A 12,386-nucleotide genomic window follows, 5' to 3' on the forward strand; every position below is an offset into this window, starting at 1 on the left:
GGAAGGACATGGCTTTTGTAGTTCGGACTGGACTGTTCCCATGGGGAACAGGGTCAGAGCTGATTTGCATATCGCCATTGTCTAACCCAGGGTGGTGTGGAGTGCAAAAAACGATGGATTTGGGCCCAGATCTTTGGACTGGGATGAATGTGTGACATTGATCCACATTCGGTCCATCACCTGTTTTGTTTGCAAGGGCCAGAGAGCAAAGTCCATGACCAGGAGGTCCGCGGTCGTGCCGATTCCTTACCCACCCATTCTCCCAACCCTGCTAAGATTTCTAAGGATGCCGCTTTCACCTTTTAGGGCCCTGGTGTTCCACACCAGTGGTCCGTGTGCTTTATGACTATGTGCCTATATAAAGAACAAAAAGGACTTGAAGGTCTGGAAAAAGAAGCTAAGTCCTCAAGGTCTTCAGTGAAAAAAACTAAGCGCTGGTACTGCACTGAACCAGACCCAAGTGGTCGAAAGACATTAGATATACGATAGAGATCCTATCAGCCCACCCTTTTGGCGGATTCTCGTCATGTAGGACACCTAGAACCCAATTGGTATATCCATGCCCAGATGAATTGGCTAGATATCACACTATTATGGTTCACAAGATGGAAGTGTCCACGCCACTGGCGGTGCTGGTACAGTGCAGTGCAGTGAAAAATAAGTGAGTGACATAAAAATGACGGTCAAGGCAAAGCCGTCATTAGTTCCAATAGGGGTTTTGGACTTGGATGGTCTATAAATATATTCCCCTTGACCCTCCTTTAATAGTTGTTTTTATGTGCCTATATAGTCACGGCATATGTCACTTCTGGCACAGATGATGCCATGCAGAGCCAAGGCAATGGCGGTGGTGGCAGCACACCTGCGCAGATCAGGGGTTCCAGTCTTCCCCTATCTCGATGACTGGCTATTGAAGGCAGGCTCCCCCATGGCTGTCGTCTCCCACCTAAAGACTACGGCGGACCTCCTGCATGCGCTGGGGCTCTCTATCAACGTGCCAAAGTAACACCTGACTTCCTCTTGAACACTCCCTTTCATTGGAGCTGTTCTGAACACGTTGCAGTTTCAGGCCTTTCCTCCCAAACGGAGAGTCAAGGATATTTAGGCTCTGATAACCTATGTTTCAGCCTCTATCCTGGATTTCAGTGAGACGGACTTACCACCAATAGGCCTGGGCCAGGAATGTACGAGAGGTAGGAACCACCATACAATGGATGCCCACAATTTCCCAGAACTTCTGGCCCCCAGCTCGTCCAGTGTTCTGCCAAATGTGGGAACAATAGGAAACCGGCTCTGTATATACAATACTAAAGTGAGGTATAGGGTGCACAGAGGCCAGTGGATCCCCAGAGGCTTTACAGAGGCTCAAGTAGATAATACTAATGCTCTTTTTGAGCTATTGTGGGCGAGCAGTTAGGTTTATCAGAGGGCTAAATCTGAGACCAATTTTTTGTAAAATCTTACTTTTTGTATGTTTATTACTTAGAACTAAAGATACTTTTTTGCAGTAAAACACGTTTTGTACAATCGGTTTTTTTAAGTATAAAAGTGGACACAGTGCATTTCTCAAACAGTTCAATGTTAACCATGCTGAAATTTCATAGGTAAGTACATGACTTAAAATTCCAGACTTCGGGTTTTAGGACCAACACTGTGCAAGGGCCAGGTAAATAAATGTTTAGACTGCACTGCCAGCGGCAAAGGAGCGGCACAGGGGCCACCGGTCAAATTCAGTCACTCGGGCCCAATTCTATTCAATGGAGACTGGGGGCACACAAAGAGGTGGCGGTTGCAGGTGAGTAAAATTGGAGTTGGGCGTCAATCTCTGGGGGTTAGGACCATCCGTCATCATGGAGTCCAGGAGAGGTCACTCTGGAGTGGACTCAAGCCCAGGACCGCGGTGGAACCTGTGCGGCTCAGCAGGACACCGGAACGCCAGAGAACTCTTTTTGTTGGTTTTGTTTGTGGACAGGGCCGATGTCATCGGGAGTTCTTGGTCTTTAGGGAAGGCAGGCAGTCCTCCCAGAGTTGTGGAGGTTGCTGGGCCTGCAGGACGAGTCGCTTTTTGGTGAAAGTTTCTACAAGTGCTGCAGACAGGCCGGTGGGGCTGGGGGAAAGTCAGTTGTCGTCTGGAGCCTTCAATGCTGGTACAGCTCTTCTGTCCTTCTTCTTTAGATCACCAGGAATCTGAGGATCAAGGTTCAGGGGTGCCCCTAAATACTTAATTTAAGGCTGTTACAGGTACTGGCAGGGAGTAGCCAATGGGCTGATTACCTTTATGGTGACCACACCTTTTGTATATCCACTCCCTGTGGGGAGGGGGCATCCCCTAATCCTATTGGCTGCAATCCTTTCCAAAAGAGGGAATCAGTTCAGCTCAGGCACCTTAGGGGTGGTCCTGGCTGAGAGGGGACACATTACTCCTGTTAACTAATTTTTCCACTGATCCTGCTGCCAGGGGTGGGGCTTGGTCAAGGGGGTGGGGCTTGGTCAAGGGGGGGGGGGCTTGGTCAAGGGGGGGGGGCTTGGTCAAGGGGGGGGCTTGGTCAAGGGGTTGGGACGTGGTCAAGAGGGCGGGGCTTGGTCAAGGGGGTGGGGCTTGGTCAAGTGGGTGGGGCTTTGTCAAGGGGGCGGGGCTTGGTCAAGGGGGCGGGGCTTGGTCAAGGGGGCGGGGCTTGGTCAAGGGGGTGGGGCTTGGTCAAGGGGGTGGGGCTTGGTCAAGGGGGTGGGGCTTGGTCAAGAGGGCGGGCTTCTCCACTAGCTGTAGAGCCCCTGCCTAGCGTATCAAAGAGCAGGAAGCCCTTGAGGCTCATTACCCTTGATTGCTGTTCCTGCTTGAGGGTTGGTGTGAAGCATCTCCATGCAGAGCAGGCTTTGTTTCTGACCCACAAGAGCACACGGCTCCCACCGCAGGGGGTCAGAAACATGTGTGGAAGGGGCAGGCAGGTGTTGACCAATCAGCTACACTCTAGCGGTTTGGTAGGTTTTCAGGAGGCCCCTCTGAGGTGCCCTCTGAGTGCATTTATTAATTAATCGAACTCTGGCATCAGTGAGGGATCATTAATCCGAGATGTTTCGTATCAAACATCTTGGGATTCGGTGAAGCCATCATGGAGCCGTGGAACCTGTATTGACAAGCCCCAGCCTTTGTCCTCTGTATGGCTTCACTATGCACTTATAATGAATAGACTTAGACATTATAGGGGCGCATCTGCCTGTGCAGTTCTGCCCTCTCCAGAGTTTTAGTGCACCCTGCACCAGGGCTGTAAGGCCTGCTCCAGGGGTGACTTACCTAAGCCTCTGGCAGTGCTGGCACGCAGGGATATGTTCCAGGTCAACTCTTCACTTTTAGTTACACCAAAACACGCGGTGGCCGTGTGCATGTGTTTGGTGAAGGGTCTCTTAGGGTGGATTAATACATGATGCAGCCCTTAGAGACCCTCTCTGCTCACAATGCCCCTTATAGCACTGGTTCCTTTTACAAGGGACTTATATGTGGGCCAGAAGTGTGTCAATTGTGGAAACAAAGGTACAGCTTTGGGAAAGCACACAGGCACTGGGAACCTGATTAGTGCATCGGATAGCAGGCGAAACATGGGGGATAACCATGTCAAAAGAAGCACTTTCCTACAGGAACCATAGTTTCAGAATGCCAACAATATGCTAAGAATTAACACTATTATTCCAGGGCCAGTATTATGCCAAGGGTGGGAGTCATCGTCCTATTCATGCCCATAATATGTAAAGAATTACACCATTATGTGATGTGATGTGATGTGATGTGAATTGGCACTTATATAGCGCGCTACCACTCCAAGGAGTATCTTGGCGCTTCGATTCCAGGTTGTCAGTTAACAGCAGAGTGTCAATGGTAAAGCTACCTGTCTGCGGGGAGGATTAAAATAGCGCTATGCATCCGGAGTCTGACAGAGAATAAATCCATTATTTTAATAGTTTTCTGAATTTTTGCTCTGTTGCAGATTGACGCAGGGACGGAGGTAGTTTGTTCCATGCCTTAGCGCCAATGACTGCTATGGATTTTCCTCCTTTAGTCGTCAACCTAAACCTGGAAACATGGAGCAAATGTGCTGCGGAGGACCTGAGTGCCCGTGACGGATGGTATTGTCTAAAGTACTTGCGCAAATACAGTGGGCCTTGATGGTGGAAGGCTCTGTATGTGATGGTGAGAACCTTGAACAGGATGCGCTTATGTACTGGGAGCCAATGTAAGGCATCCAAAGCTGGCGAGGACTTTCTGGGCAATCTGAGGACCAACCTAGCGGCTGCGTGCTGGACCATTTGAAGTCTGTGCAGGGCTGATTTATTTAGCCCTGCATACAGACTATTACAATAGTCCAGCCTGGATGTTCTTAGTGCTACAGCAACTGTTCGTCTGGCACTCAGAGGGAGAAGGTCAAAGAATTTTCTGAGACCCCTGATGATACTAAAGTATACCCCTGCTACTTCTTTGGCTTGTTGGTTAAATGACAGGGTATTGTCAAATGTAATGCCCAGGTTTCGTGCTGCATTGATAGTCTTTGGGAGAGCTTCTACCTTATCGGGCCACCAGTCTTGTGGGGAGAAACAGTTGTTAGGACCAAAAGGCAGAATCTCTGTTTCAGCCAAATTACATTTTAAGTGGTTGTGTGTCATCCACTTAAAAGTTGCTGCCAGGCATTCTTTCAATGTCAGTTCTGCATTAGATTGATTCTTATCAAGAGTCAGAACCAGCTGGGTGTCATCGGCGTAGGCAATTGTACTAATGTTGAAGGAAGAAATTAATTTTAGTAGGGGGACCATATATAGGTTAAACAAAGTGGGGCTCAAGCTTGAGCCCTGTGGAACCCCTGTTTTCATAATTTTTTCTTCAGAGCAGAAATCGCCCAAAATAACGATCTGGCGCCTGTGCGCCAGATAGTTTTTAAACCATTCGAACACGGTTCCTGCTATGCCTGCATTAGCAAGGCGATGTAAAAGGATAGCATGGGACACCGTGTCGAATGCTGCAGAGAGGTCTAAAAGGGTCAGGACAGCCAACTTTCCCTGACCCAATGCAGCACGGATGGTTTCGGTAGATGTCAAGAGTGCAGATTCGGTGGAGTGGTGAGTCCTGAAACCTGCTTGACAGGGATGCAGGATGTAATTTCCTTCCAGGAATGCCATCAATTGTTTATTAACATAAGATTCTGTGATTTTGCAAATCGCAGAGAGGAGGGAGATGGGGCGTAAATTAGACAGAGTTGTGGGGTCTTTTAGAACCTTTTTCTGCAGCGGTCTCACTGCCACCACCTTCCATTGTGGGGGGGGATCTCCCCTGATTGGACGGACGAGTTGATGATGGAGTTAATACATAGATTGACCTCATGTACTATGGATTTAAGCAACATAGGGGGGCAGGGGTCGAAAGGGGATCCTGATTTTAGGGCAGATATTCCCTGAAGGGAGTCTTCTAGACTAATGTGGCTAAAGCTTTCCCATCTGGGTTGATGAAGGTTCATATCCGTTTCGTTCTCAGGCTCTTTTTTCTCAAATTGGGGAAAGTCTTTTGTGACGTTGTCTATTTTTGGGTGAAATAGTTGGCTATGTCATTGCACAAAGTCTGGGAAGGTGGAATCTCTTGGGTTAGAATGTTGGGCTTAGTGAAGCTATTAACGATCTTAAAAAATTCTTTTTGTTTGTTGTTGGATGCTTCGATGCGGGACGTAAAATACTTGATTTTGCAGTTTTAATAGAGGCATGATATAGTATCCTAGCACTCTTATATATCTCCTTTGCTTCATTCTCATAGCTCCGTCGCCATTTACGCTCTAAAAGTCTGACTTCCACTAATTGTTCTTTAAGTTTGTCTGAGAACGAGGGAGGGGATGGCCTCCTTTTCCCTATGGAACCTCCAATTCATTCCGGATTTCTGATCTTATTCCCAATCTCTGTCATCCATCCCTCAAACCTCTGATAGTCTATCGTGGTGTTCCCTGAGAGAGTTGGTTTACTCTCCTTCGTCCATCTACCAAGGTCAGGGTTCTCCATGATTTTACCCCAACTAGGTAGGGTTTTCCCCTTTTTTGCCGCTTCCTTAGCCATTATCTCATTCCCCTTTAATTCAATATTGAATTCAATAAAGTAGTGGTCCGTCCAGGTTTGTGGTACGGGCCTTTTACCGTCATTTCATCTAGATTGGAGCTATTGCAATCAAGGGTGTGCCCCGCCTCATGAGTGGCTTCTTGAGGCCTAAGCGTTAGTCCCAGAACCTGCAAAGTTTCTTTGAAACTAGAGGCGTAATGGTCATTAGGGTCGTCTAAATGGAGGTTTAAATCTCCTAGAATGGTGAAGTTGGCATATCTGAGGGTCAGATCTCCCAGTACTTCACCTACGCTGGCAAGAAACTGTGTGGGTTAGCCGGGAGGGCGGTATAACAATGCCCCCGAAAAGGTGAAGGTGTCGTGCACTTGTTAGCAGAAATTCAGGCTCTCAGCTCCTCTGATATCTGGAAGCCCCCTAACTGAGCATTTTATAGTGTCCCTATATATGATAGCCAAACCACCCCCACGCTGTTCTATGCGGTCTTGTCTGCAAATAGAACAAGCATTGGAAATGCAATAGGTCTCGCAGCATTAGAGTTAGTGCTTTTAGAATTGTTTATGGGTTTTTTTTGTAAATCTTTAGCATTTTTGTTTCCTGTAGCCAATGCTAAAGAATTACAAATAAAAAAGCCATAAACAATTCTAAAAGCTCTAACTCAAATGCTCCGAGACCTATTGCACTGTGTGAGGGTGAGGGTGAGTGAGGGTGAGAGAGGGTGAGTGAGAGTGAGGGTGAGTGAGAGTGAGGGTGAGTGAGGGTGAGTGAGGGTGAGGGTGGGTGAGGGTGAGGGTGAGTGAGAGTGAGGGTGAGTGAGAGTGAGGGTGAGTGAGTGAGAGTGAGGGTGAGTGTGAGTTAGGGTGAGGGGTTGAGGGTGGGTGAGGGGTTGAGGGTGAGTGAGAGTGAGTGAGGGTGAGGGGTTGAGGGTGAGTGAGAGTGAGGGTGAGTGAGGGTGGGTGAGGGTGAGTGAGGGTGAGGGTACACTTAAAACGCTGCTATGGGCACTCGGGGTTAATACCTAGGAGTACTTTCACAATTATGCAAAAACAACTTGTTAGTAAATTAAATGGTCTGGATTCTGCCAAAGTATGCCTGCATGCTGCGTCCCTGAGATATCCAGATTTTTAGGATCTATCTCTCTTTGTCAAAGTTTTTACAGCATTACAGGCAGATTAACCAAGAAACCAGAGATTACAATTGGTTAAGCTTTATCAAAAGAGACAAATTCAGTGAATCCTTCTGTGGCGGTACCGCCTGTATAGGACATTGGCGATGTTGACATTGGTGGCATCAAAGATATTACTGCCAAGACATCCACTTCTTCATCTTTATTCTGCACAAGGTGCTATTTAAAGCTTGATTCACAAAGATGTTTCTGCAAGTAAGAGGGTTACCCACTCCTGCCTTAGTCCTGAATATACACTAAAAGACACAGTATGCCCATAGGTCGCAGAGTCTTCAGTAAGCTCTGACAGCATGGTCTTGATGTAACTCCTTACATGGTGAATGTTAAAATGTGTATTTTACTATGTGTGGGCAGTTTTACGTGGACTTGTAGAGCTGCACAATGTATATGCACTTTTAATATTAAATGACAATAGAAGGATGAAAAAAGCTACAACCAAATACTGACAAAACGGTGCAATCTAAATTAACGGGATTAGTTCTCCATGTAGAGAGAGTGAGCGGTGAGTAAAATAGTGTTAGCTTCTACTCGAGCATTCTACTGGATCGTCGAAACAGAGAATGATAGGTTAGTTTGAGAAGGTTGTGTTATGTTATGTTATACTGCGTGGCGTGGTACGTCACTCCTTGTTATTCAATGGAGGTCTCCTAGAGCATTGTCACATTTTTCTTGTGCTCTCAGGGCTAATGATACAATGGCTGAGATGCTCACCGTATGGTTGGGTCCTTAATCTCTTCCTTGTTCATTATAATTTTGAGAAGTTTTAAGTAAGCAATCTTTACATATTCATGTATATTAAGTTCGGATATTTCTTCTGAAAGTATTTCATATTTTTGAAAAAACGTCTACTCGATGAAAATCTATGTGGCTGAGCTGCACGGTTTTGATTATACAGAAGAACACAAAGGCAGTTTATGAAGCGTGCCCTCTAATTGGTGTGCTTCTGCTTGCTGGCGGCAGGGAGCCTAGGAGGTGGGAACTGGGTTACAAGAAAAACCCTGCCGACTGCCCATTATCCTGTCTACACAATTCACGGCAATTTTCTTTTCAGCCGCACATTGAAACTGTTTGCAAACAGCTTCTATCTTTAGAACGGGCTGCTCAACATTTGCCAAATTTACTAGTCTGAGGTTTAAGCAAAAGACTGACCGAAAAAAAACACCCACTGATATTTCAGAACAACAAAATGACTATTGAGCATACTACAATCTATATCAGTCTGTTGTCCGCTCACTATATTTGGCTATGGCAAAATACCCGTTGATGACAGGCACATGAACGGGTAACAACACAAAACAACGACATTCTTCTCACATTCTTCGTGAAAACAGGGCAAAGTTACACTCTGTGATTAAAGGAAATGTAACCGTGTCAATACGGGTAAGTGGCAGAACAAATGGTCGCTAAACACAGGCATACCAGGGATGAGAAGAAGTCGTTCAGAGTGGACCCGCCACCAAACACTGCACGAGGAGCAGCAAAACACAGCCAATGCGTCAGATGCAACTTTAAAAGGGTTTGCAGAAGTTTACGTTCTTTGCTGCACACGGTCAGCCCTTTCGCAAGAACACACACACTGCGCAAGACTCGAAAAAAGAAAAAGAAACTTACATGCGTGTGGTAGCCACAGCCATTCTGTTCTCGCGTCAGTGGTGACCGAGTTTAATGTTTAGACAGTGGGAATTTATGTATTTATAACATAAAGTCTTGAAATTACACCCAGGGCACAAGTGCTAAAACAAGACGGAGGGAAGAGAGGGGAGGGGGAGGAGAAATGCGACACGGCGGGGAGGGGAGGGGGCGGAGCGGGTAAACAAAGACGGACGTGCACGCGCTTTTAAGGTCAATGCGCATGCGCATAAGCTCAATGCGCATGCGCATTGACCTTAAAAGTCACGGGCACTGCAAGGAATCGCCACGATTCCTTGCAGTGTGGATAAAGAGTGGATACGTCGCAATACTCTCGCTTGCTCGATGCGCATGCGCATCGACAGGCGAGACCTAAAAACCAGGGGGTAAGGCATGCACAATGTCGGATTAGACCACTCTCGAAGCCAAGTTTCAGTAATGAGTAAGCAATCAAGCTCATTTTCATTGATCAGATCAAATATGTGGAGGGAGTTTTTTCACATTGAACGTGCATTTATCAAACCACATTTCATATACTTGGGTTTCTCTTTCTTAATATTAAAGTGGTAGGGTACTACGGTGTGTCTACAGACCAGACAGCTGATAGAACCCGCCCACTTATCCACGTTAAGTGCATGGTTGCAGTTGATATGTGCAGTTTTATTCAGGGCTAAAATGTCCCCTCTGGATAAATTCATCACCTGTGCATAGTGGTTGGCCCTTGGCCAGTCCTCGGCGCGGACGAGCGCGGACGAACGCAGACGGGCTGGACTCAGGCTCGACTCCGGCGCGACTATGGCGCGCCCGCTGCTCGCGTTCACTGCGCGAAGCGATGGCCATCTTCCTTTGTAGTCCTTTCAACAGCGCAAGGGCGCAGGGACTTGTAGTTTCTCACCTAAATCGTGAGGGGGCTGATCACGCTTCTCCGGCCACAGCACCTAATCATCTGTGAGCTCGGAGGGGCACGCGCAAACAATGCGGTATGTGAATTTAAGAGTGTGCAGTTTTAAAATACACAAATTGCGCCGCAAAACAAAAGGGAGTAAATAACACAATTTTTAAAAGTACACTCAAGTACATTCCGGCTATCACCCGGCTTCCGCCTCAGGTGCAAAAGAATAGATAGGTGCAGTAGGCAGAGACAGTATTGATAGTGTTTTACCAGGCTTCCGCCTCGGATGGAAAAAGGATGCAAGAGATAACATTATACATAGTGTGCAAACAGCCGTGTACACATTCCCCCTCAAAAAAAGGCACACCTAGGCATGCACGTACACAAACATTAGCCAACAAGATTAAAAACAAACGTACCGCATGATGGCCGGCTCATTAAATACAGAAAATGCTGTATTTTACTACCCTACCTTAACAGCAGTCAAAGCATACATTTTAGTTTCGCGCACCAGGGCCCATGGATTCCGTGCTATGCAACTGGCCAGCATGCTTCCCTTTTTTAAATGCTAAAAGGGAGTAAATAAACTGGCCCTTTAAATCTTGTAGCGTTATTACTAAAAACTGTTTGAGACTAAGGAACTGGTGAATCAGTTGCGTCAGTCGTAGGATATGTGCAAGACATGGGCTCATCTGGCCAGTGTGGGCAGCATTTCCCCCACACCAGAGACAAGTTGAGTGTACAGGGTGCTTGTGAAATGCTGAGGCTCAGAACTCAAGAGGTCATAACCTTTGGGAATTGCACAATATAATTATAATCCACATCCGAGCGCCATAATGGTTGTTGAAGGCCCTGACTCTGAGTTATTTAACAAGGGAAGAATCTTTAACAACCGATATATCCCGAGGACGAAGGGCTGTAAGGCTGTTAGAACATTCAACCGATTGAGGGTAGACATCTCTAAAATTAACAGGGAGAAACAGAAAGACAAACATTGGAACTTTGGAGCGGGTGAGTACCGGCCCTCATTACTCGTTGGCCCTTCCACTGGTTTCAGTGGAGCTTCCAGCATTCCAGTGTTCCATTCCAGTGTTCCATTCCAGTGTTCTAACGGTATGTAAACAAAGGGTCCTCATTCTTAATCCAATCAGTGCTCTTTGTTAGGTGCACTTTCCAGGGAGCATCTTCACAATCTATGCAGACAAAATGTGTTTTTTTGCCAATACAAATCATGCTTTTTTAATTACACATTTATAACTATATCATTATTTTATTTTATTTGTACCATATACAACCTAACCGTATACTCCAGTATTCCACTTATCCTTTTCTTTTTTTGTGATACATTTTATTGTTTTTTACGTTGCAACAAGAAACAAAAGCGCCCTCAGGACTGCGGCCCCTGTGACAGCACAGGGCATCAATATGCTTACAGGTTTTAATTTAATAACAGAGTATGGTAAAGAAAAACACAATGAAATTGTAAAACAATGGGTTTCCTACTAAGTTTAACACTTCGTCTCTAAGACTGACTAGGGGTGTAGGTCTCTCTTCCGGCTGTCTGAGAACATTCAGGGGGAGAGTTCGCCATTGTTCCTCCAGGGCGTCCGTATTCGCTCATATTTGTGTGGAACCCCACGTGCCTTATATACCAGCTTTTCCATCACTGTGCAGAGATCCCTGCCACTAACCCATCCATGCAATGGCGGTGCCTGGGCATCCCTCCAGGGCCTGGCCAGTCCTCTGTTGGCCGCCAGGTATGCCGTCGCTACAAGTGCACGTGTTGTGTGTGTCTCTCCCACCATGTCCATAATCCCTAGTAGTCCAACGGCCAAGAACCCACCCAATTCTGTTGGTGCCTTCCTGCCAATAGCTGTGTGCAACGGGGCATTCCCATACCATGTGATATAGAGAGAGCCAGGGGAAAAGTGGCAGCGGGTACACTCCAGCTCAGGGGCCCATCCCATCCGCTAAAGTAGTGCCAGGGAGAAATGTATCCGATGGAAGTATCTGAACTGGATCAGCAGGGAAATGCATCGATATAGCCAACACCCTTGGTGCCATTTTTGCTTCGGTCCTCCTCATCGTCAAGAGTCACTATATTCTCCTCCGAATGGGTCCTAAGAACTGTGAGCGGGTCTGGCGTATTAAGGACCGGAGACTTGTAGAGACGAGAGATTCGTCCCCTCCCACGATCGTCGGTTACAAGTTTACACTCTAGGGGGCATAACTGGAGGCATTTGTAGAACTGTGAGGAGTGTAGCTGGAACTCGGCCACGAACTCCGGAAACTATACTGTGTGTCCCATCTCACCAGACAACCCCCAATGTGGAAATGCCTATGAGGTCCCAGGAGCGAAACCCAGCAGGTCCTGCAGTATCCGACCCATGCCACAGAGGGGTCTCCCTGGTGAGGGTACCATAATACTTCATGTGTCTTAGGGCCTCGTCCAGCGCTGGATAGGAACCTTGGTGACGGGCCATAGAGAGCGAGCTTGTGATCTACCGTACAGCATCGAGAGTATGCCATGTGGGTGTAGCAAGGACAGCTCAAGTCTGTGGCCCAGGTCATCTCTGTCTGCTCGGACCCAATCATTTATAT

This window comes from Lissotriton vulgaris, chromosome 12 (genome assembly GCF_964263255.1).
Source record: "Lissotriton vulgaris chromosome 12, aLisVul1.2, whole genome shotgun sequence".
NCBI classification, from domain to species: Eukaryota; Metazoa; Chordata; class Amphibia; order Caudata; family Salamandridae; genus Lissotriton; species Lissotriton vulgaris.